The sequence below is a fragment of the Triticum dicoccoides genome, chromosome 5A (assembly GCF_002162155.2).
Source record: "Triticum dicoccoides isolate Atlit2015 ecotype Zavitan chromosome 5A, WEW_v2.0, whole genome shotgun sequence".
Classification (NCBI taxonomy): domain Eukaryota; kingdom Viridiplantae; phylum Streptophyta; class Magnoliopsida; order Poales; family Poaceae; genus Triticum; species Triticum dicoccoides.
Genome location: NC_041388.1, coordinates 476,576,936 through 476,604,214, shown reverse-complemented (window position 1 = coordinate 476,604,214; position 27,279 = coordinate 476,576,936).

Here is a 27,279-nt window from a genome sequence, read left to right as displayed (position 1 = left end):
TGAACTGTAATCTATTTGGTTGAGTCTTGGCCTTCTTTCTCAACGCATTAATTGGTATCATCATAGCACTTACCGAATAAACTTAGTTGTACTGAGATTTCAATTGTACTAGTAATCTGATCATTTTATTTTTTTGTGTTGTTTGAAACTAGTACCTCACTGGTCAATGTGGGCTGATGCTTCTGTCATCTTTCCTGTGATTTTTCTCCTTGGTCGAACTGATATCTCTTTGATTTAGTTTTTTTCCTTCTTTTTTCCAGGATGTGGTTCTTCTCAAGGCAATGTTTGGTATCATCATAGTACTTGCCGTATAGACTAAGTTGTATTGAGATCTCAGTTGTACTATTACTGATGAGGACATCAATACCATTGTTACACCCACAGCCCCTGCTGCTATACATACTGGACCAATTACTAGAGCTTGCGCACACCAATTAAATTATCAGGTACTTTCGTTTCTTAGTAATGATTTTGATGTTCATGAGAATATGATGCTGTCTAAATTGGATACATTTGTTTTGCTTGCAAATGAAGGGCCTGGCATGGATAAGAGGGATGAACACTGGAGCAAGACCAAGCATGGAGATGATGGCATGCGCAAGGGGATCCAGAACGGAGTTACAAGTGATGATTTCAGGACTTTGAAGCCACCATAAGGAGTGCATGAAGCCTTGGACGAAATATACAAGATGCCACTTCATAAATTTCGTCCAGAGGCTACTCTAGGTGCCGCATCACATTATTATTGGGCCAGGCCCAAGTATTTTTGAAATACTTCAGTATAGGCTGTTTTTAGAGTCCGTATGTGTGGGGAAACATGAGTTAGGGTTGGTTTCATACCCCTCCTCGAAGGTCCACGAAATTCCCCCCTCTTCCTCCATATATACAACCCTTAGGGCGTCGTTTAGACTTTGGGTTTTATTTAGAATAAAAGTTCGCCATAGCTGCAACCTCTCGTACTTCGTTTGTGTCCAACGACCAGACCAACACGCCACAGAACCCCACCTTCATTAATAAAGCTTTCCTCCATTATTCGCAATATCCATATTGCAATCTCAGTTTCTTGCTTGTTCTTCGTTTGCTCGCAGGAAATAGACCCTCGTGGTCAGGTTAATCATGCTCCAGCGTGGTCAATAACCCTCGGAAGTTGGTTTAGCGATTGCTAAGGCGCGACGTCTTCACACGTTTGTAGTTGGATCGTCAAAGTCGACTCCCACAGAAAGCGATATCTATCTCATTGAAACATCGGGACACCTTCGCCTCTGTCAAGTGTTATCAGGTTTTCAGGTTGCTCGATGAGATTTTACAGTTTTTCGTAGTTTAGATTGAGTCTGTTCTTCATACCTACAGTCCACGAAAAAGCCACAAAAAAATTAGGGCTAGTTCATCATATCCGAACCAATCTGAGCCATTTGATAATCTTTTTAGGGCTTTGCATTGTTGAGTTTGCGGTTGCATCGTCGTGTCTAGTTGCTGGTCTTAGTGTCTATGTGACACCCCCGATTCAATCGCACACTAATCATACACGAAAATGTGTACAATCAAGATCAAGGACTCACGGGAAGATATCACAACACAACTCTACAAATAAAATAAGTCAGACAAGCATCATACAAGCCAGGGGCCTCGAGGGCTCGAATACAAGAGCTCGATCATAGACGAGTCAGTGGAAGCAACAATATCTGAGCATAGACATAAGTTAAACAAGTTTTCCTTAAGAAGGCTAGCACAAACTGGGATACAGATCGAAAGAGGCACATGCCTCCTTCCTGGGATCCTCCTAAACTACTCCTGGTCGTCGTCAGCGGCCTGCACATAGTAGTAGGCACCGCCAGTGTAGTAGGAGTCATCGTCAACGGTGGCGTCTGGCTCCTGGACTCCAACGTCTGGTCGCGGCAATCAGGTATAAGAAGGGGGAAAAGGGGGAGCAAAGCAACCGTGAGTACTCATCCAAAGTACTCGCAAGCAAGGAGCTACACTACATATGTATGCATTGGTATCATATGGAAAAGGTGTAACATATGTGGACTGAACTGCAGAATGCCGGAATAAGAGGGGGTAGCTAGTTCTGTCGAAGACTACGCTTTTGGTAACCTCCATCTTGCAGCAGAAGAAGAGAGTACATGGTAAGTTCACCAAGTAACATCGCATAGCATAATCCTAACCGATGATACTCCCCTCGTCGCCCTGTGAGAGAGCGATCATCGGTTGTATCTGGCACTTCGAAGGGTGTGTTTTTGATGCGGAGCATCCTACGATCATCCCCATGTACACTTCGACTACTCCCCAAGCCCCAAGAGGACATACGATGAGACCTCGACCATACGCCATTGGACACAAGGTGAACTCACTCCTCTTCAAACCGTCATTTTCCGCATATGAGACATGGCTACTACCTCATGCGTGGACCTTGCATATACTCAGGTACAACCGAGACGACCATGGAGGATCCAAGGACCAAGGCCAAGCATGGAAGAGGAGAAGGAAGAAGAAGCAAGGACAAGCTTTTGGAAAGCCCGAAACTTCCGGCCTCTGCCCGGAACTTCCGGCCCCCGGACCTTCCGACCTTCCCGGAACCTCCGGCCCCGGAGTCCAGACCAGCCTCGAGCGCGCCAACTCTCTGGATAGCCCGGAACCTGGCCGGAACCTGCCCGGAACTTTTGGCCCCACCCGGAACTTCCGGCCTGCCTGCGTGCAAAGACTCGGTCCAAGGGCCCATGTGTCCCCCCTCTCACTTACCCCTTTGTGGGCTAGCACTATATATACTCCCCCACCTCCTCCTAGTTAGGGTTAGCGTTGTGATAGCTCATTTGAGAGATAGAGCTACGCTCATCCATATCAGATCTCCTCAGTGTGAGAGACCACGGCCTCTTCGGAGAAGATCCCTTTGGATTCAAGCCCCCTTTCTAAGGGAAGATCCCGTCATGGATTCAAGACCTCCTCACGGAGAAGACCAGTTACCTCTTGTATCGTCCGTTGTCGATTTTGGATCTTGTATCTCTCTTATGTATTCGAGGATCTAGCACATGTGTGACTTATTCTTGTTGGAAGGAGATACCTTCTGTAAGTATTTGCAGAGATTCGGTAAAGTTCGTAGAAATATTCCAAATATCTATCCGGCAGCTGTTATAGGCGCTTTCCAGTCCAATGTGCGCAACCGCCGCATTCGTTCCAAAATGAACGTGCGGTTGCCCAAGACTGTGAAAGAACTGTATACACTAGTGGATAAATGTGCCCGGATGGAAGAAGGAAGGAAGTTGCCTGGAGAGGAAGATCGCATTAATGTTGATTTGGAGGATGAGGATGAATCAACCAGTTATAGGAAGGGCAAGAAGCACTGTAAGAAGCCAAGAGATAAAAGCAGTGATGACTGTAGAAGGTTTGAGCACACCTAGTACCGGCAAGAAGGCCAAGGCTGAGGCCCATGGCAAGGAAGCTGCCACATGCACTGCCTGCCGGGAAGCTGCTGCCGCAGAAAAAGTTGGGAAAGGTGATGGGCTGTACTACAAGATCCATCGGACCAAAGGGCACAACCTTCAGGAGTGTTATCATGTTGAGCAGCTTGTCAAGAGACAGAGGGCAGAATATGATAAGTGAGATAAGGAGAAAGGTCAGAATGCTAGTGGCGGTAAGGTCCACGGTGGTGAAGCAAATCACCCCGGCAAGCACTTTCAGAACCAAGGAAAGCCCGCCAGGGGCCAAGAGAGGGAAACCTGTGATGATGCCAGTGATGGAGGGGATGAAGAGGAAAGTAGTGAGCATGAATTTTAGAAGGCCACCGAGGCCCTATGCATTGATGGAGGTGCATCTTTACACACCTCTCATCACTAACTCAAGCGATGGGCACGAGAGGTCAATGCTGTGGAGCCAGCGCTACAAGCCCGGAAGCCGCTCAAGTGGTCCCGCACGCCCATCATTTTTGATGAGGAGGATCATCCTTATCGCACCATAGAGGTAGGGTGTTTGCCATTGTTGGTATCCCCAACAATTAACAACCACAAGGTCACAAAGATGTTAGTGCATGGCAGGGCCGGGTTGAATCTGATTTCCCCCGCTGTTATCAGCAATCTTCAGATAGGATAAGAGGAGCTAGAGGCCATCAGCACGTTTCAAGGAGTTAACCCCGGCAGGAGTCATCCTAAGGGGAAGATCACGTTGGCGGTGATGTTTGGGGGAGAGCTAAACTTTCAGACTGAGAAGATTGTGTTTGATGTAGTTCATCTCCCACTGCCGTACAATGAGATTCTTCGACGACCAGCGCTGGCCAAGTTCATGGCAGCATCCCACTATGCTTACAACACCCTGAAAATGCCTGGGCCATTGGGAGTCCTCACTATCCCGTCAGATGAGAAGGATGGAATTATCTTTGTGGACAAGATGTATCGGGATGCAGTCACAGAAGAGGCTGCGGCAGCAGCAGTTCCCACTAAGGAAAGCAAAGGAAAGATGAGGGATTGTAGGACCTCCGGCAAGGAGTCCAGGAAGTGTTCCCCCTCTGAGTGCACGGCACCCATTGACGACGTGTCGGAGTGTTCCAATAGTAAGAGATCCATGGCTGCTGCACCACATGTGAAGAAGGTCCCGACAGGGCTGGCTGGCGTTGATGATACTTTCACTATCAGCGCCACCCTTGATGACAAATAGGAAAGTGCGCTTGTTACCTTCCTGCGGGCGAATATCGATGTGTTTGCTTGGCAACCATCTGATATCCCCGGTGTTCCAAGGGAGGTAATTGAGCACCACCTTATTATCTGCCCACATGCCCGACCCGTCAAGCAGAAAGTATGGAAGAAGGCCTTAGAGAGGCAACAGTTCATTGCCAAAGAGACCAAGAAGTTGGAAGCAGCTGGTTTGTTCAAAGGAGTACTGCATCCTACATGGTTGGCAAATCCAGGAGTGTTCCGGAAAGCTAATGGGAAGTGGAGGCTTTGCATTGATTTCACAGACCTCAACAAAGCTTGCTTGAAGGACCCATTTCCCTTGCCGCGCATCGACCAGATCGTGGATTATACTTCGGGATGTGATTTACTCTCCTTCCTGGATGCATACTTAGGATATCATCAGATCTTCATGTCTATGGATGATGAAGAGAAGACATCATTCATCACTCCATGTGGTATGTACTGCTTTGTCCGCATGCCGTTCGGATTAAAGAGTGCTGGGTCCACTTTTGCAAGGGCAGTCCAGATTGGTTTTGAGCCACAGTTGCACAAAAATATAGAAGCCTATATGGATGATATTGTGGTCAAAACCAAGGATAAGGCCACCCTTATCCAGGATTTGGAAGAGACATTTGCTAATTTACGCAAGATCAATCTGAAGCTTAATCCGGAGAAGTGTGTATTTGGGGTTCCCTCCGCCAAGCTACTTGGGTTCTTCGTGTCCCATCGGGGGATCGAAGCCAACCGCTACAAGATCAAGGCCATCGAGCAGGTCCAAGCGCCAAGGACTGTAAAGGATCTGAGGTGCTTGACGGGATGCGTTGCCGCGCTGAGTAGATTCATCTCCAGGTCTGCCGAGCGTGCCTTACCGTTCATTAAGGTTTTGAAGAAGGCATGACCTATGAACTGGACCCCGGAAGCAGATGCAACTCTGCAAGAATTGAAAGCCTACCTATCATCTGTGCCTTCCTTGGTTGCACCCAAACCCCAAGAGCCATTTTTTCTATATTTGGCGGCAACCAAGTGGTCAATGCAGCTTTGGTAGCATAGCAAGAGGTGGATGGGGCAGAAAGTAGCCAGACCACGGCAGAGTCAGAAACGGATCAGGACAGCAGTAAGCACGGCAACGAGAGCAACCTAAGGACACGACAAGGAAGAAAGTGGTGCAGCACCCAATGTACTTCATCAACTCCTTGTTGCGGGGGGGCTAGATCGAGGTACTCTGGCGTGCAAAAGTTGATCTTTGGTCTCATTATGGCCTCAAGGAAACATCGCCACTACTTCCAAGCCCATGAGATCACGGTTGTCACTCGTTTCCCGTTGCAAAGGATACTCCGAAACCCAGAGGGAACTGGCAGAATAGTGGAATGGGCTTTGGAGTTATCCAGCTTCGGTTTGACATTTGAGAGCACTTCAACCATGCAGAGCAGGGCATTGGCAGAGTTTATTGCAGAATGGACGCCAACCCCTAATGAGGAAAGGATAGACATAGCTCTCCCCGACAAGGAATCACCCCAAGAATGGATTATGTATTTTGATGGTGCTTTTTCTATACAAGGTGCAGTGTCTGGCGTGCTTCTTGTTGCTCCCTCCAGGGAGCACTCGAAGTACGTCGTCCAGATGCACTTTGGCCGGGAAGAAGCCACCAACAATACAACAGAGTATGAAGGGCTCCTTGCTGGGCTCATGATTGCAGCAGAATTCGGAATTAAGAGGCTGATCATTTGAGGAGATTCACAACTCGTGGTGAGACAAGTAAACAAGGATTACCAAAGCCCATTGATGGAAGCATGCGTTGAGGAAGTAAGGAGATTGGAGGAGCGCTTTGATGGGTTGCAAACAAAACACGTACCCCATGTGGAAAATAGTATAGCCGATCACCTGTCAAAGTGTGCTGCGCAGAAGCTGTGGAACCAGGAACTTTTGTTCATCGTATCTCTCAACCCTCCGTATCACCAGCCGCAATGGCCTGGCGAAGGAGAAAGATGGACCATGGTAAGCCTCTCCCGCTAGAGCCATCCACTCCCGACAGAGACCCTGCCGGAAACAACTCCTCACAGCCTACTGGACCACCCCCTCCAGCCGGGGCTATGGACCACGCGAACGAGGCTGCTGCTCCCGCAGCCGAGGAGGTGCCGCTAGTCCTCGTTGCCGAGCCCCATCCTCTATAGCGACCAGACCTCAAACGGTCCAATCTCTGTGCTTAGGTGTCATCCCTGGATCAGTAATGCTGACACCACATAGTACTTGAAGGATTTATAACAGAGTAGCAATCACACACTTATTACTTCGAGAGTCTCAAAAGAGAACTTATTACAATAAATATGGCTTAAGTCCATCTAATAACGATAACAGCGGAAGGCTTGGAAGATAAGTGAGTCCATCAACTCCAACGGCATCATTGAGTATAGAACCACGACCTAAAAGCACCTTAATCGTCGTCTGAAAAGTCTGCAACATTAATGTTGCAGCCCGAAACGGGTCAGCACATGGAATATGCTGGCAATGTAACACATAGAGAGTAATGGAATGAAATAGGCTATACTACATGCATATTTGGCTGGTGGAAAGCTCTATGGTTACAGTTTTGTGTAAAGCCAATTTTTCCCTACTGCAAAGGAATAAATTTTATTTAACTATCATGGTAGTTGTTAAACATTGAGAATGGTTGACAGCATTCTCAATCCCAATTAAACATCATCATTAAACAAAAACCCAACAAAATTAATTTAGAGTAACATGATGAGATTCACATGATAATCCAAGTACTAGATACTCAAGATGTCCATAACCGGGGACACGGCTAACCATGATTAGTTTATACACTCTGCAGAGGTTTGCGCACTTTTCCCCACAAGACTCGATCTCCTCCGTTGGGATTCTCGCACTACATGGTGTTTGAGAAACAGATGACCGAGACATAGTCTTTCAGAAGCGCTAGCACCTTACGATCGGGTAGACCGTTTCACCTACTTTCCCCTACATCTGCTAATCAACTATGCTAGAGCCCATAGTAGCTTGCGGCTACACACGGAAGTTTCTAGCATGAATAATCTCATGATGCCTTTGAGCCTGGGTGGCGGTCCAAAAGAAAACAGGCAATCGATGGAATACCCAGTTGCCTCAATCCACCCAGATGTGTATTTAAGTTGACACATTAGATAAACCATTAAATTAACAATCTCACATCTGTCATGGATACACTCACCCAATCCACGTCTACTAGCATAGCATGGCATAATAAGCCAACGTAGAAGTAACTCCCAAAGGTTTGATAATAACAGGTAATAGGTACTACCTGATCTACTTCCCAACCCACAATTTAATTAGATCCTAATCATGCAATGTGTGAGGATTGATCTAATGCAATAAAAACTGGGTAGTTGGAAGTATGATCAAAGTGTTACTTGCCTTGCTGATGATCCACAAAACCTAGCGATTCGAAGTAGCAAGCGGCGCACTCCGGGTACTCTATCGCAAACAAACAATCATACAATAAGTACTCAACTAATGCACAGGTAAAACTCAAATAAGGGATCTAACCAGAAAGTTCAACTTAAGAACTCCGGTTGGCAAAAAGAATCAAATCGAACGAAGCAACGAAAAACAAACGGCAAAAGAAACAAGCTTCGTTTACTATTCTAGATCTAGGGTAATTTTTATAGTGGCAAAAACTTGTTTGAGTTGGTTAAATGGAAAGAGGGTTTTGAGACGAAACTCCAGGCGCTTGAATCGCCTGATTCCGACAAACGAGCGAAAAGTTAGACTAGAACGAAAAACGGATCAGGAATCGCGATCAGAAAAATCGCGGATTTAATCTGAGAAAAAGAAAAACGACAAACAAATTAACGAACGAACGTTCGTTAACTGGACCTAAACGATGAACGCGTTCGTTAAAACGAATGAACGAGCGAACGCTCGCTAATTAAATAAACCGGGAAAACCGATCTATTTTTAAAAAATGAAGCTAAAAAAACCGAACAAACCGACAGAAAACCGATCGGTTTTCTAAAAAAACCGGCGGAGAGATCTACCTCCGCGGCGGCGGATCAGGCGGCGCGGGCGGCGGCGGTGGGCGGCGGCGGCGGCGGCACGCTAGGGTTGGGGTTTAGGGCGGGGGCAGCTTGGGCTGGCTCGGGCCTCGGGCGGCACTACATAAAGGCCCGGCCAGGCGGAGTCCTGGCCGGTTACGGCCCAAGGTCGATTCAGAACTTTTTTTAAATAATTACGCTCAGAAAAAATTAATACTAAATGGACTCCAAAAATCCCGAAATAAATTTTCCCCGGCTTCTAAAATCAAGCCGCACAGGATGAACATTTATTTGGGGCCTAAATGCAATTTTGAAAAACGCGCATTTTTCCTAATTCAAATAAAATAGCAAATAAAACCAAAATAAAATCTTATTTGATTTTTTTATTAAATCCTCTATATTTCTTTATTTTGGGAAAGTCATTTTATTCCCTCTCTCATACTTTTATAGTAGAAATAATTGAAGATAAAATAAATAAAATCAAATGATCCTATTTTCAAAATTTGAGGAAACTCAAATATGAAAATAGCGAAATCCCCAACTCTCTCCGAGGGTCCTTGAGTTGCGTAGAATTTCTAGGATCAACCAAAATGCAATAAAATATGATATGCAATGATGATCTAGTGTATAACATTCCAAATTGAAAATTTGGGATGTTACAAACCTACCCCCCTTAAGATGAATCTCGCCCTCGAGATTCGGGTTGGCTAGAAAATAGGTGAGGGTGGTCCTTCAGCAATTCTTCTTCTCGCTCCCAGGTGGCTTCATCCTCTGTGTGGTGGCTCCACTGAACTTTGCAAAACTTGATAACCTTGCTGCGGGTGACTCGACTGACATACTCTAGAATCTTAACTAGTTTCTCCTCATAGGTCAAATCACTATCCAACTGAATCGCTTCTAGTGGCACTGGATCTCTCAGTGGTATATCAGCCATCTTTGCGTGGCACTTCTTCAACTGGGAAACGTGGAACACGTCGTGAACTCCTAACAATCCTTCGTGCAACTCCAACTTGTAGGCTACTTCTCCCATACGCTCCAAAACTTTGTATGGGCCTACAAAACGTGGCGCTAACTTTCCCTTAACTCCAAAGCGCTTAACTCCTCGAAGTGGAGATACTCGAAGATAAACTCGGTCTCCGACTTCATAAACTGTCTCCTTGCGTTTTGAATCTGCGTAGCTCTTCTGCCTGGATTGAGCTACCTTGTGCCTATCGCGAATCAATTTCACGTTCTGTTCAGACTCCTTAATCAGATCCGGTCCAAAAAACTGGCGGTCTCCAACTTCATCCCACGACAATGGGGTCCTGCACCTCCTTCCGTACAAGGCTTTGAAAGGGGCCATCTTCAAACTGGATTGATAGCTGTTGTTGTAAGAGAACTCTGCATATGGCAAATTCTCGTCCCAACTAGATCCATAATCTAGCGCACAAGCTCTGAGCATATCCTCCAAAATCTGGTTGACTCTCTCAGTCTGTCCATCTGTCTGTGGATGGAAAGCTGCACTAAACTCTAGTCTGGTACCTAAGGTTTCATGCAACTGATTCCAGAACTTTGAGGTAAATTGGGTTCCTTTATCTGATACAATGCTCCTTGGAACTCCATGCAGACATACGATTCTGGTCATGTATATCTTTGCCAACTTTGCACTGGAATGAAATGAGCTACCTTTGTCAAACGGTCAACTACAACCCAAATCGAGTCATAGCCTGAATGATTTCTGGGTAAACCTGTAATAAAATCCATGCCTAACTTATCCCACTTCCATTCGGGTATTGGCAATGGCTGTAGCAATCCTACTGGCTTCTGATGCTCTGCCTTTACTCTCTGACATACATCACAAACTGCTACATACTCTGCAATATCCTTCTTCATTCTGGTCCACCAGAAAGTATCCTTCAAATCCAAATACATCTTGGTATTTCCTGTGTGAATCGAATATGGTGAATCATGGGCCTCTTGCAGAATTAACTTCCTGATCTCCGGATCATTAGGCACATAAACACGGTCTTCAAACCATAAGGTATCGTGCTCATCTTCACGAAATCCCTTAGCTTTTCCTTTGCTCATTTTCTCTTTTATAGAGGCAATCTCCTTGTCAGTCTTCTGGGCTTCTCTAATCTTATCCATCAAAGTAGACTGAATCTCCAATGCTGCTACATAGCCTCTTGGTACTATTTACAAACATAGCTCTCGGAGATTTTTGGCTAACTCCCTTGGTAAATCTCCCGTCATTAAGGTGTTGACATGACTTTTACGGCTCAGCACATCGGCTACTACGTTAGCCTTTCCGGGGTGGTAATGCAATCTCATATCATAATCCTTGATGAGCTCCAACCATCTCCTTTGCCTGAGGTTCAACTCCTTCTACGTGAAAATATACTTCAAACTCTTGTGATCCATGTATACCGCACAATGGTTTCCAATGAGAAAGTGTCTCCAGGTTTTCAATGCATGCACTACGGCTGCTAACTCCAAATCATGCGTAGCATAATTTAACTCATGAGTTTTAAGCTGTCGTGAGGCATATGAAACAACTCTTCCTTCCTGCATAAGAACTGCTCCAAGTCCTCAACGTGAAGCGTCACAATAGACCTCATAATCCTTGGTCTGATCTGGCAAAATCAACACAGGTGATGTAACCAAATGTTTCTTCAACTCCTGGAAACTGGCCTCACATTCCTCAGTCCATATGAACTTGGTATCCTTTTTCAACAATTCTGTCATAGTCTTTGCAATCTTTGAGAAATTCTCAATAAATCTCCAGTAGTGTCCTGCAAGTCCAAGAAAACTCCGGATCTCTCCAACTGTTGTTGGGGCTTCCCAATTTGTCACAGTATCAACCTTAGTGGGATCTACTGCTATACCTTCTCCGGATATAACGTGTCCGAGAAATCAAACTTCCTTCAACCAAAACTCACATTTGCTAAACTTGGCATATAATTGATGTTCTCTGAGCTTTCCAAGAACCAAACGCAAATGCTCCTTATGCTCCTCTTCATTCTTTGAGTAAACCAGGATATCATCAATGAACACTACGATGAACTTATCCAAAAACACCATAAACACTTTGTTCATCATGTTCATAAAATATACAGGCGTGTTAGTCAGACCAAATGACATAACAGTATACTTGTACGGCCCATACCTGGTGGTAAAAGCCGTCTTAGGTATATCCTGTTCTTGAATCTTCAACTGATGGTATCCTGATCGCAGATCGATCTTGGAAAATACATTAGCTCATTGCAATCGATCAAACAGATCATTGATCATTGGTAGTGGGTACTTGTTCTTGATGGTTACTTCTTTCAATCCTCGATAATCAACAACCATCCTTAACGATCCATCCTTCTTCTCCACTAGAAGTACTGGCGATCCCCAAGGCAAAGAACTTGGGCGAATATATCCTTTATCCAGTAACTCCTTAATGTCCTTCTTAATCTCCACCAAATCCTTTGCGGGCATCCTATATGGTCTCTTAGATATTGGCCCTGTGCCTGGCAAAAGCTCAATCAAAAACTCAATATCTCTATCCGGTGGCATGCCTGGCAACTCCTCTGGAAATACATTAGGGAAATCCTTCACCACTGGTACTTCGTCCTGCACAACTCCTGTTAAACAATTTACTTGAGTCCTCTTCAGCACATGCCAGGATACATACTTGATGCTTCTCCCTTCTGGGGTGGTAAGCAAGATCGACTTACTGGCGCAATCGATGTTTCCTCCATACATCGACAACCAATCCATAACCAGAATTACATCCAGTCCTTATGATTCCAAAATGATTAAATCCGAGGGAAACACATGCCTACCTATACTCAATGGCACTTGAAAACATCCTTGGCTATCCATATACTCCGCTCCTGGTGAGCTTACTAACATAGGTGTTCTAAGAACTTTGGTGGGCAGATTATACTTATCCATAAATCCCCTTGATATGTATGAATGCGATTCACCAGTATCGAAAAAAACGAGTGCAGTAAACGACTTAACCAAAAACTTACCGATTACTGCATCCAGCTGCTCTTCAACCTCCTCCACATTAACGTGGTTCACCTATCCCCTATTGAAAGGGTTCGGCTTCTTCCTAGAGCTTCCATTGCCATTTCCGTTCTGGGATTCAGGACATTCATTGGCATAATGTCCGGTCTTCTGGCACTTAAAACAAGTGACTTGGCTCAGGTCTCTCTTGGCTGGGGTCGATGGGTTGTTGCAGTTCTGGCCATTGCTTCCTCCATTCCCATTACCATTCTTGGTGCCATTGTGATTGTGCGAGCTACCTCCTCCATTAGTATGCTGAAAATGTCCTCCCGGTCTAGGGGTAAAATGTGGTTTCTGTTGAGCTCCTGAATTGTACTTCCCTTGTCCATACTTCCTCTTGCGGTTCTCAAGCTGCTGCTGCTTCCCTTCAATCATGAGAGCACGATCTACCAACTCCTGGTAGTTGTTGGAAGTTTCTACCATCAACTGCATGCTCAACTCATCATTCAGTCCTTCCAGAAACTTCTCCTGCTTAGCTGCATCCGTAGCTACGTCATCTGGGGCATAATGTGCTAACTTACTAAAGTCCTCCACATACTGGCCAACTGTCCGTCCTCCTTGGCGCAAGTTGCGAAACTCTCGCTTCTTCATGGCCATAGCTCCTGCTGAAAGATGGGCAGTACGAAAAGCCTGCTGACACTGGTCCCATGTGACAGTGTCGACAGGGAAAGTGGCTGTGAAATTCTCCCACCATGATGCTGCAGGTCCTTCAAGATGATGTGCGGCAAACTTCACCTTTTCTGCATCTGTGCATCCAGTTGTGGTCAACTCCCTTGCTGTCTTGTGGAGCCAATCATTTGCTACTATCGGCTCGGTGCTACTGGAGAACACCGATGGATTCAGCCTAAGAAAACAGGCTAAGTGATCAACAGGTGGTGGTGGTGGGTTGTTGTTGTTGTTCCCCTGATTCTGATTCTGGACTAGCAACTGCATCAATGTGTTCTGCCGCTGGATCAACTGAGTGAGCTCCGGTGGGAAGGTAAATCTGGGGTCACGTCTCGGAGGCATATGAGGGTTTAGAAAATATGAGATTTAAGAATAGAGAGGGGTCTAGAGAGAAAACACTACCCATATGCACATAAGGCAAAAGCAAACAATTCACTTCATTCAATCAATCAAACAAGGGCATACAATCGATCTAACTATCACAGAAGTGCTCGGACTACTATATTTACAAGGTGGACTACTACTACTGATGGGGTGGTCTACTAGAAATATTCTTCGGTTGCATACTCCATGATATCCGCTCCAGCTTCATCAACATAGTCATCATCGCTATCATCTGGATCCGAGTCGGTGTCGTCGATGATGATGTAGTCTTCCGGGCGAATTTCCTTGGGTTCTTCGCCTTCTTCTACTGGTGAAGGGCCTCCCGTGAATATTCCAATCTTCTTGACCAGATCGTCATTCTTCTCCACTAATACTTCAATTTCCTCTTCATAATATTCATGTGTAGCCTTGAGTTCTTCCTCCAGTTCCTTGATTCTTGTCCTAGCCTTCTTCAGATCTATCATGTCGGCGCACATCTGGTTCTCCTGACGTCGAATGTGTTGGTTTAACTCCTGAATAAAAGCTGCAACTGATCTATCCTTCCTGGTGTTGATCGTCTCCCAGTGCTCATCTCGGCGCCCACAAATCTGGTAGATGGTATCCTTGAGATCATTGTGGTAAACTTCTCTAATGTGTCTCATGGCGATGTGAGCTGCCATGCTCTTTCCTAGATTCCAAGTTGGTGCATCAAAAGAAAACTCTATGGGCTCAGTGACTGGCATGAACGTCCTTCCTGAAACTTGAACTTGAATCATCCAGCGCTCTTCTTCAGGTAGAGTGGCGTTGTAGGTTCCGAGCTTGGTACTCCTATGTTCAGATATCTAGTGACTTCCTTCAAGTGGCGTCCAAAGGGTGTATCTTCATCCGGTTGCGTGAACTTGTTCTTTGCATCAGCCATCCTAAAAGAGTAGAAAATATGAGAAGTCAGAAAGAGAAGAGAGTGAGTAGTGATCTAGGTCTTTTTAGCTTAGTGGTCGTGTCCTACAGTTAGGGTGTGCTCTGATACCATCTTGTAGCGACCAGACCTCAAACGGTCCAATCTCTGTGCTCAGGTGTCATCCCTGGATCAGTAAAGCTGACACCACACAGTACTTGAAGGATTTATAATAGAGTAGCAATCACACACTTATTACATCGAGAGTCTCAAAAGAGAACTTATTACAATAAATATGGCTTAAGGCCATCTAATATCGATAACAGCAGAAGGCTTGGAAGATAAGTGAGTCCATCAACTCCAACGGCATCACTGAGTATAGAACCACGACCTAAAAGCACCTTAATCGTCGTCTGAAAAGCATACAACATTAACGTTGCAGCCCGAAACGGGCCAGCACATGGAATATGTTGGCAATGTAACACATAAAGAGTAATGGAATGAAATAGGCTATACTACATGCATATTTGGCTGGTGGAAAGCTCTATGGTTACAGTTTTGCGTAAAGCCAATTTTTCCCTACTGCAAAGGAATAAATTTTATTTAACTATCATGGTAGTTGTTAAACATTGAGAATGGTTGACAGCATTCTCAATCCCAATTAAACATCATCATTAAACAAAAACTCAACAAAATTAATTTAGAGTAACATGATGAGATTCACATGATAATCCAAGTACTAGATACTCAAGATGTCCATAACCGGGGACACGGCTAACCATGATTAGTTTATACACTCTGCAGAGGTTTGCACACTTTTCCCCACAAGACTCGATCTCCTCCGTTGGGATTCTCGCACTACATGGTGTTTGAGAAACGGATGACCGAGACATAGTCTTTCAGAAGCGCTAGCACCTTACGATCGGGTAGATCGTTACACCTACTTTCCCCTACATCTGCTAGTCTACCACTGTAAGAGTTCGCACAACTTAATCAACTATGCTAGAGCCCATAGTAGCTTGTGGCTGCACACGGAAGTTTCTAGCATGAATAATCTCATGATCCCTTTGAGGCTGGGTGGCGGTCCAAAAGAAAACAGGCAATCGCTGGAATACCCAGGTGCCTCAATCCACCCAGATGTGTATTTAAGTTGCCACCTTAGATAAACCATTAAATTAACAATCTGACATCTGTCATGGATACACTTACCCAATCCACGTCTACTAGCATAGCATGGCATAATAAGCCAACGTAGAAGTAACTCCCAAGTTTGATAATAACAGGTAATAGGTACTACCTCATCTACTTCCCAACCCACAATTTAATTAGATCCTAATCATGCAATGTGTGAGGATTGATCTAATGCAATAAAAATGGGTAGTTGGAAGTATGATCAAAGTGTTACTTGCCTTGCTGATGATCCGCAAAACCTAGCGATTCGAAGTAGCAAGCAGCGCACTCCGGGTACTCTATCGCAAACAAACAAGCATACAATAAGTAATCAACTAATGCATAGGTAAAACTCAAATAAGAGATCTAACCAGAAAGTTCAACTTAAGAACTCCGGTTGGCAAAAAGAATCAAATCGAACGAAGCAACGAAAAACAAACGGCAAAAGAAACAAGCTTCGTTTACTATTCTGGATCTAGGGCAATTTTTACAGTGGCAAAAACTTGTTTGAGTTGGTTAAACGTAAAGAGGGTTTCAAGACGAAACTCCAGGCGTTGATTCGCCTGATTCCGACAAACGAGCGAAAAATTAGACTAGAACGAAAAATGGATCAGGAATCGCGATCAGAAAAATCGCGGATTTAATCCGAGAAAAAGAAAAACGATGAACAGATTAACGAACAAACATTCGTTAACTGGACCTAAACAATGAACGCGTTCGTTAAAACGAACGAACGAGCGAATGCTCGCTAATTAAATAAACCGGAAAACCGATCTATTTAAAAAAACGAAGCTAAAAAAACCGAACAAACCGACGGAAAACTAATCGGTTTTCTAAAAAAACCGGCGGCGAGATCTACCTCCGCGGCGGCGCCGGCGTGCTAGGGTTAGGGTTTGGGGCGGGGGCGGCTTGGGCTGGCTCGGGCCTCGGGCGGCACTATATAAAGGCCCGGCCAGGCGGAGTCCTGGTCAGTTACGGCCCAAGGTCGGTTCGGAATTTTTTTAAATAATTACGCTCGGAAAAAAACAAAAGGAATACTAAACGGACTCCAAAAATCCCAGAATAAATTTTCCCCGGCTCCTGAAATCAAGCCGAACAGGATGAACATTTATTTGGGGCCTAAGTGCAATTTTGAAAAACACGCATTTTTCCTAATTCAAATAAAATAGCAAATAAAACCAAAATAAAATCTTATTTGATTTTTTATTAAATCCTCAATATTTCTTTATTTTGGGAAAGTCATTTTATTCCCTCTCTCATACTTTTATAATAGAAATAATTGAAGATAAAATAAATAAAATCAAATGATCCTATTTTCAAAATTTGAGAAAACTCAAATATGAAAATAACAAAATCCCCAACTCTCTCCGAGGGTCCTTGAGTTGCGTAGAATTTCTAGGATAAACCAAATGCAATAAAATATGATATGCAATGATGATCTAGTGTATAACATTCCAAATTGAAAATTTGGTATGTTACAGCCTCCAAGTTGGGCAAGGCACATTGTCCACTTCCACCAAACCGGAGAACTCCCTGGCAATCATGATGAAGCTGAAAGAGTAGCCTAGAGGGCTAGTATGTATCAGTTTGTCGATGGCACTCTGTACAGAAGGAGGCCCAACGGTGTGAAATTGAAGTGTGTTTGCCGGGAGGATGGAAAGGAACTCCTGGCTGAGCTTCACAGAGGAATGTGCGGCTCACACATTGGATCAAGGGCATTAGTTGGGAAAGCATTTCTGCAAGGACTCTATTGGCCCAAAGCCCTCCAAGATGCAGTTGAGCTCGTCATGAAATGTGAAGCCTGTTAGTTACATTCCAAGAGAAGACACCTGCCTACCCAAGCCCTTCAGAAAATCCCTCTATCATGGCCATTTTTGGTCTGGGGGCTCGATATCCTCGGCCCCTTCCCCCGAGCAATCAGGGGCTTTGAATTCTTGTTCGTTGCCATCGACAAGTTTACAAAGTGGCCGGAAGTGACTACCGTGAGAAAGCTGACTCCTCAGTCAGCTATCAAGTTCTTGAAAGAATTGGTGTGTCGTTTCGGAGTTCCGGCAAGGATCATCACAGAAAACGGCACCCAGTAAACGAGCCACGCCTTCATGCAATATGTTCACACCCTCGGATGCAAAATCTCATTCGCTTTTGTGGCACACCCCCGGAGCAATAGACAAGCTAAGAGAGCGAACACTGAAGTGCTTCGTGGACTCAGGACAAGAACTTTCGATACGTTGTAGAAGCATGGCAGGCGGTGGATCGAGGAGCTGTCAGTAGTTCTCCGGTCCCTCAGAACGACACCTAATTGAGCTATCGGGCAGACTCCCTTCTCCCTGTTCTACGGGGCAGAAGCAGTTATCCCCATGGAACTCGTTTACGGGTCCCCTTGAGTGCTTGCCTATGATGAAGTAGCGCAAGATCAGCACCGGCGTGACAACGCTGTGCTACTTGAGGAGAACCGTCTCCGGGCTGCTACGCGTGCTGCATGCTACCAGCAAGCCATGCATCGCTATCATAGCTACAAGGTTCATGCCCGGTGTTTTGAGGAAGGTGACCTTGTCCTTAGGCATGTTCGGTTCGCCAAGGGTGCGAACAAGTTATCACCGAAGTGGGAAGGCCCTTACCGGGTGGTATGAGTCACCAGACCCGGCACAGTCTGTCTGGAGACCGGAGATGGCACATAGTTGCAAAAGTCATGGAATATTGAGCATCTCCGTAAGTACTACCCGTAAGGCACGAGGCTGCCGGGCACCACCTGGCAGCCACCCTTTTGTATAGGCCTTGCCTCAGCTGCATGTAACTCCTTGTACAAACTCGGGGCGATGACCCCGTGCAAGATAAAATAAAGAAGCATTGTGGGGGGGGCCCGGTCGAGATTGCATGCATGCATGCACAAGCACATCCAAATCACTGCATACGCATTTCATGAGCATTTGCATATGCATATAGATAGGACTACATCCTGCATTCATTCTCATCTACATGGAGTTGCAGGTTCCTGCCATGAACTTGACTCCAACAAGGGACGAGAAGATTGCACGGCACCGTGGTCCTCGGCAAGCCAAACAGATAAGTTCACCTCTTGTCCATTAGTGTTCTGTAAGCTATGACCTGTGCATAGAGAAACCTAGCCGCTCTCTAGAAACTAGGGTGCTCCCATCCTTGGCTCGAACGTTGCTTCGGCCTGGATGGTCGCAGTGGCCCTTGATGAAAAGGGGGTGTGCGGGGGCCTAGCGCCTTAGTCTGTTCCCCGACAGACATGGTTCTCCGGCAGGCGAAAAGGGCGCCTGCATGATATCCTGCCGAGAAAACTCGTTTAATTACAATAAAGATGTACTCCACCTCTGCATGGACATATACATGTGCGAGTTCTCGGCAAGGTTTATTTCTTTCATTGACACGTGAATACAAGTACGAGCATTAAAGAACACAAAGATGGACTCGAGAGATTACAATATTTGAATTAAAATTTGGCAATTGCCTACAAATTTAAGATTAAAAAAAGATAAGTGCCCCATTATGCCTTTGCCCCTATCTATCTCCTGTAGGAAGAGGTCGAAGGGGTCGGAGGCGCGTACAGCTGGGATTCGGTGCCTCCCCAGGATCCGGGTGGCGCCGCTCCTTGGTGGGGAGGAAGAAGCCGGAGGGCAGGCATGGATGGTGACGGTGTCGGAGGACCAGATGGGTGGCACAGATTCACCGGCAAACATGACTCGTCGGAACGGTCTTCCCTGTTCTTGATGCGTGGTGGGTTGCCGGTGTTGTCCGCATCACTACCACCAGAAGACCTCGGCACGACCACCACGCCGGGCACCATGCTCTCTAAGCCCTCCCACAGAGAGCATGGTCATCCCCGGGGGCCCTGGCATTAGGAGTTACGGCATGTCTCAAAGACGTGTGAGAAATCAAGGAGCCTTTGTCGGTGTTCTGGGAACGGGGGTCCCTAGACTTGCCTGCCTGCGGCCTGCGACGTGGCTCAAAAGGGGGCCCAGCGCGGCCCATCTTCATCAACACCGACCCAAGACCCTCGCGAGGGGCCAAGCCTCGCCGGGCGGACGACACGGAGCTTCCTCAGGCACGGCCTCGTCAGGCTGGCTCGCGAGGAGGCGGAGAGATCAAGGCGGGGTACCTCACGAGGTGCCCGTGACGCAAGCCATGACGACCAAGGGTGCCAGGCGGGCGCCAGCCCGCGTAGTGTCCTCCTTTCCTCTTTGGTGCAAAGGGACCAAGCGCAGGCGAGAGCATCAAGCAAAGGCACCCGTTTCGGTGCAACGAGACCAACACCAGTCCAACGGCAGGGAGGAAGTGATTGTGGAGACCAAGCCAGCGTCACCACCAGAGCCTTTGGCACGCGAGGACCAACTTTAGTCAGGATAAGTGTACCAGATGTTCCCCTTCGAAATGGACAATTGTTGGCGCCCTTCCCGCTCAATATTTGGGAAGAGGCCCAGGGCCTTTTCCTATAAATAGGACTAGCCACCCACAGGGTAGAGGGATGGAAATTGAAATCAGAGAGAGAATCGAGAAGAGAGAGAGAGAGAAGGGTGACTGAACTCCTCCTAGCAGTTCACCCCCTCAGCCAAGAACAGACCCTCGCGAGGCTGTTCTTCCTTGTATTGCTCATCATCATCAGCCCAAGAGGCAATCCACTACACCACACACTGGAGTAGGGTATTACACCACAACGGTGTCCCGAACAAGTATAAACCCTGTGTCTCTTGTGCTGTTCTTTCCATAGCTTAGATCTTAGCGAGGCGGAGGGGTGCAGGTAAGTAAAAGGCGAAATCTCCGCGCGCACCCCAGTGTTTGAACCTCAAGCGTCTGCCGGAACACGAAATCCGACATTTGGCGCGCCAGGTAGGGGTGCGCCGGAATTCGTCTTCCACCACCCCGTTCTCCTCCGACCATCGCGTCCATGTCTGACGCTCGTCGGGCCCATGCTGAGTGCCAGGCCGCTCTCGCTTCCCGCGTCGCCCAGATGGCTCCTATCGGCGGGCATCCTCGCTGTTCCCCGTGACCTGCCGTCAACGCCGCCACCGGCCCGGCGGGGGACGAGCAGCAAGCGTCGTCTCAGCATCCGTCCGTGCGGCAAGACGGCCGCACCGCTACTCCCTCGCTCACCCCAGCTGGTTCTTCGTCCCGCGCGCTCCGCGCACCCATGGAGGCTCGAGCTGCGCTCATCGCGGCAAACGAGCTCCTGCGCTACCGTCCCGTCGACGACGTCTACGAAGAATGGCTCGACCGCGTCGCCGAGCTCGTCCGCGCCGCAGGGGGCTCTCCTGCGTCGTCCATTCCGCTGCACCGCACCCCGCCCCGCGTGGGCGACGAAGCTCCGGCGGCGCCCCAGCCGCCTCCTCCTCAAGAAGGCGCCATGGCTCCAAGGCGCGTGGCCCTGGGCGGAACCCGCTCCGTCAGGTGCCAGCATGGCAAGAGCAGAGCTGCCAAGAAGTCCCTCGCCCGCAAGAAGCTGCCCGAGCGCTCCCTGCTCCAGCACGTCGCGACCATGCTCCTGCTCCCGCACGTCAAGACCCCGCGCTGCTCCCAGCTGCAGCGCATGGGGACATACAAGACCAAGCTCTCCGCCACCCAAGGCCTCCCGTGGCCACAATAGGCTGCCGTGCCTTCACCACCGAGCTACGTAGCGTCGCGTGGCCCGGCAAGTTCAAGCCAGACTTGCCTCCTCGTTACGACGGCACGGCCGACCTTGCGGAGTTCCTCCAGCTCTATGAGCTGGGCATCGAAGCTGCCAACGGAGACGAGAAGGTCATGGCGAACTGGTTTCCCATGGCGCTCAAGGACGGGGCCCGCACCTGGCTCCTAAACCTAGCTCCAGGAACGATCTCCTCCTGGGACGAGATGGGCACCCGCTTCATCGCCAACTTCCAAGGTACTCGCGACCGGCCACCCACCGTGAGCGACATGCGCCGCATCAAGCAACAACCCGGAGAGACCCTGCAGAAGTACATCCAGCGCTTCAACAATGCATGCCTCAAGATTCTCAAGGTGACCGAGGAGGCCATCATCTCAGCCTTCTCCGACGGCGTGCGCGATGTCAAGATGAAGGAGGAGCTGGCGATGCATGAAGACCTGTGCACTTCCTCTGAGTTGTTCAACTTGGCAACCAAGTGCGCCAGGGCTGAGGAAGGGCGTCTCTCCCTCCTCGAGCTGCCTGCCACAGACCCAGAAGAGAAGAAGCCCAAGGCCAAGGATGTGAAGCGCAAGGGGGCTGCCGTGCTCGCGGTAGAACCAGACACCAAGCGGGGCAGAGATCAGCCCGAATCTTCCAAGGGCAGTCGGTACTATGTGTACCACGACCTCCACACCCACAACACCAACGAAAGTCAAGAGCTCCGAGCCGTGCGAGAAGGAAGGATCGGCCGTCGTCCTGACCGCGGTGACTGGGGCTACGGTCGAGGAGGAGGAAGGAACGCAGGACGCTGGGAAGACCGCGGCCCGCGCCAGGGGTGGCGTGATCAACCTCATGAGGATCGCTGGCAAGACCCGCCTCGCGAGGGAGACTGGAGGGATCAGCCTCGCGAGGATCGCCTGCAAGGCAACGCAGGCCTCCCTCCGCAGCCGCTGCAGCCAAGGAGAAACGAGGACCGCCATCAGGACGAGGGGGCTGGGGGCTTCCAGGAGCCGCGCACGATCGCCTGCATCCTGGGCGGGGCTCAAGCCCCAGCCTCTCAACACCTCTTCAAGCAGTTCGCCCGCGAAGTGAATGCAGTCCTCCCCAAGCTCGAAGCCACGCGCCCTCTCAGGTGGTCGGCGTGCGCCATCATGTTCAGCTCAGCAGATCAGCTCAAGTGTGCGGCCACAGCCAGAGTCCTCCCGATGCTTTGTTCCCCAATCATCAGCAATGTGGTGGTCACCAGGACCCTCATCGATGGTGGGGCAGGGCTCAACGACCTGTCCGTGGAAACATTCAACAATCTCCAAGTGCCCTACAACCAGCTTCAGCCAACCAAGCCTTTCTCCGGAGTCACCAATGGCTCCACGGTCCCGATTGGGCAGGTCCGCCTCCCAGTCACCTTCGGGGCACGCGTCAACTACCGCACCGAGCTCATCGACTTCGACGTCGCTCACATTCGCCTGCCGTACAACACCATCCTTGGGTACCCAGCACTGGCCAAGTTCATGGCCGTAACTCACCACAACTACAACGTCCTCAAGATGCCAGGAAGTGGCGTAGTCATCATGGTGCCCTGTGAAGAGAAGGACACAGTGTGTTCTCTGGAATGAGCCTTTCAGGCCGCATCACTGGAAGACCCGGATCGCGGAAGCAGGAGGCTTCCCGAAACCGCCCCCAAGAAGAAGAAGACATCGTCCGACCCGGCCCCTCAGGAGGCAGGCCCCTCAGGGCCCGCGCCTGCCCAGGGGGAACCTCCTTCCATCGCATAGGAAAGCGCGCCCGGCGCCCTCCTCAGGCAGGGCTCGGGGGCTCTCCCCTGGAGGGCCACCGACCTGGCTAAGGTCACGAAGGAGGCGCTTGGGCACCACATGGAGGCGTGTTTCGAAGCACGTTTCCCTCAAGGAGTAAGGCAAGGGGAGCCAGACCCTCAGTCAGCAAGGCCATTCAGGAGCTACAGGAGTCAAGAGTCATGAAAGGTGACCGCCGCCTACCAGCTGTGGCTCCCCATCCAGGTGAGGATGGTGGGCTGCGCGTCTGCATCGACATACCAGGGCTCAATCGAGTTGCCTTTCTGGAGCGCCTCTGGCCCTCGCGAGTGGGGCGCTGCGAAGGTCCACCCCACAGCTATGTTCGCATGCCTTACGGCTTGCCGAACGCGGCTGCCGCGTACCAGCACCTCATGAGGGGCATCATGGAGGCTCAAGAGGCCAGGCGTTCCGCAGCCCTGGCGGAGATGGAGATGGTCCGCGAGGAGCCACCAGCGCCTCCGGAGCCTCCTGAGGCCCCTGGGCCTGGGCGCTCGTGAGGATCGGCTTACGCAGCCCACCGAGTCTGCTACACCAACACTCCTTCGTCCTCAGCATCATCAGGTGACATCTTTCAAGTTTCATTTCCAGCTGTGAGCGCCCCCCCAGGGCTGCATTATTCCCAGGCCGCGTGGGTCCGTCCCTGCGGCATGTATCCCTTTTGTTTCATGTTGTTAGCTTACTTTGTTGGGGGCGCCCCATGGGCTGCATCATCCCCAAGTCGCTCGGGCCTGACCCAGTGATGTCCGCCTTCCCAGCATCTGTTTGAATGAATCCACTCCTTCGCGGCTAATGTGTTTGACCTAGTTGCTCGCTCAACTGACGCCAACTGACGGAGCTGCTCCCAAACGGCACGACGCTTGCGCATGGGTCTGTCCCTGCAACGCCGACAAACCTGAATGGCTGAGCTCTGGCCACGGCAGCCCCGCATGGCGCCACCTCGTCAAGCCTTCAGTGCCTCATCGCCCCTCGAAAGCAACCAACGGCTGACTGTCAATTGTCATGGCAACCCCTCGTTCTTTCTATGATGGGTCTATAGGATCTCCTAAAGGAGCTGCATCAAGCGAGGCCCTTGCGGTGTCTCCTTCATTCTCATCCGCGCGAACCGCTTGCACGTTAAAGGGGGGGTGCCTGAGCATCGCGACTCAGGGCTCCTACTAGCTCTCCAGCCCTCACCCTCTGGCCTTGTCCACGGCATCGCGACCTGGCATACCAGCGACGGCTGAGACTCGCTCGAGGGTCGGGACCCAAGGACGTAGAGCAGAAAGGGGAGCAAAGGCGAGAGGGGAGGGACACGTGAGGACCTCGCCGAGCAACCTCACGCCTACCGATGCACGGACCCGGCGACGCAATAGAGAGCGGTCCCTGATTCTCGAGATAAGTCACCACCCGGAAGCACCAGCTACCGTGGCACCATCCCCGCACCTAATGCAATCCCATGTTAGCGACGCCGCTCTCCTTTCTCACCGAACGACGGCTGCTTGAGCGCCAAAGGGGACCTCCTGAGCATCGCGACTCAGGGGCTCTTACCGGACCCCGGGTCACTCACCTCCTGTCCTTGACCACGGCATCGCGACCTGGCATACCAGCGACGGCTGAAGCCGCCTTGGGACTAGGACCTGTCGGCGCAGAGCACCAAGTCCTCGTGAGGTTTGAAAGGGAGAACTGAGCTAAGACGGAATGAGCAACTCGCACAATTCTATGACAAGGGTTATATTAACAAAACAGGATCACAGGCACCTTACAAGCCCCCACAGGACGCATCTTTGATTCCTCGTAGGGAACAGATCCTAAAAGGACGCTAACTACACGCGCCCCTGCAAAAGACGCCATCATCAATAGTGGTCCATCAAGCACCGGCGCCAACCCCATCTAGATCAGAGTCGGCGATGGCCTGACGAGCCTGCCCTGCTCCAGGAGTGGCGTCGGCTCGGGGGCTCGAAGCTATCGTCGCTCATCTTCGGAGTCGCGAAGAGCTCGCCGGAGTCGCTGGAACCTCCGCCGCCTCCGCCGCCTGAGGAGGCGCCAAGGGAGCGGTCGGCGGGCCCAGTCCTCGCTGTAGCAGGGTCCTGACCACCTCTCCTGGGGCAGCACTCCAGCCGGCGCCCATTCGCATCGAAGACCTTGAAGAACATCACCGAAGCACCATCGTACTCCAAGTGGATTGCGAAGGCGCCTCTTGTCCTGCAAACCCGGGCGATTTCGCTCCAGCCTTGAGTCATGAAGACCTCGCCCGGGGCAACGACCGCGACCTCTGCCTCAGTCGTGAGGGTGCTGCAGCCGGCGTGCTGCAGCCAAAGCTCCAGGAGTTCTCCCTGCGGGATGATGGAGGCGAAGAAGGGAGGAAGGCCAATCCAAGACTGAGGAGGCATGGCGGCGTGGAGCACGAGCTCTCGGGAGGAGCCCTCGGTGTGGACCCCAGGGGGGACGACCCACACCTTCGTGACCCGTCGGCGCCGACGGCGGCGCCACCCATGGCGATCGGCATCGACTCCTTTAGAGCCCTCGACGTGGGCGTACAATGGAAGCGGGAATCCCAGCGGTGGCCGCTCGCACCAGGGCCTTGACACGACCTGATGGTCCCCCTCATCCCGGCCGCGGAGGGCGAGTCGTTTCTTCGGCGGGAGCGGGTCTGGTTCCTCTCGGGGAGCCTTTCCCTTCTCTGCCGTCGATAACCGGTGGATCGGAGCCATCACAGCAAGACGGAGCAAGGACCGGGAAGAAGGAGAAGCAAGAAGGGATGGACTGGAAGGGCGCGCGCTGTTCCGTACTTATGGCCGGCGAAGGCCAACCGCCGACCTCCACGATCGTAGGTAATCATGACCCGCTTTGCATGCAGGGACTTGTCAATCCGTGCAGTTGCCGAGGCGCCGTGGGGAAGTGGAGATGCTCACGTCCAATAAACCGCCACGCGGCGCCCAAGGCCGCAGGCTGTTAGGGCCCGCGGCGCTTCGCCCTTGCCCTTTGGCCTCCCTGCACGGCCAAGTCCGAGCGCGCCTTGGGCCCGGGGGCTACTGTCGGCGTTCTGGGAACGGGGGTCCCCAGACTTGCCTGCCTGCGGCCTGCGGCGTGGCTCAAAAGGGGGCCCAGCGTGGCCCATCTTCATCAACACCGACCCAAGACCCTCGTGAGGGGCCAAGCCTCGCGGGGCGGACGACACGGAGCTTCCTCAGGCATGACCTCGTCAGGCTGGCTCGCGAGGAGGCAGAGAGATCAAGGCGGGGTACCTCACGAGGTGCCCGTGACGCAAGCCATGACGACCAAGGGTGCCAGGCGGGTGCCAGCCCGCGCAGTGTCCTCGTTTCCTCTTTGGTGCAAAGGGAGCAAGCGCAGGCGAGAGCAACAAGCAAAGGCACCCATTTCGGTGCAACGAGACCAAGACTAGTCCAACGACAGGGAGGAAGTCATTGTGGAGCCCAAGCCAGTGTCACCACCAGAGCCTTTGGCAGGCGAGGACCAACTTTAGTCAGATAAGTGTACCAGATGTTCCCCTTCAAAATGGCCAATTGTTGGCGCCCTTCCCGCTCAATATTTGGGAAGAGGCCCAGGGCCTTTGCCTATAAATAGGACTAGCCACCCACAGGGTAGAGGGATGGAAATCGAAATCAGAGAGAGAATCGAGAAGAGAGAGAGAGAGAGAGAAGGGTGATTGAACTCCTCCTAGCAGTTCATCCCCTCAGCCAAGAACAGACCCTCGCGAGGCTGTTCTTCCTTGTATTGGTCATCATCATCAGCCCAAGAGGCAATCCACTACACCACACACTGGAGTAGGGTATTACACCACAACGGTGGCCCAAACCAGTATAAACCCTGTGTCTCTTGTGCTGTTCTTTCCATAGCTTAGATCTTAGCGAGGCGGAGGGGTGCAGGTAGGTAGAAGGCGAAATCTCCGCGCGCACCCCAGTGTTCGAACCTCAAGGGTCTGCCAGAACCCGAAATCCGACAGCCTTTTTGTCTGAAGAAGAAAACCGTGTCTAGGAGGAGCCAAATTCACCCTTCTTAGCGGGGGATCTCTCCTACGGCT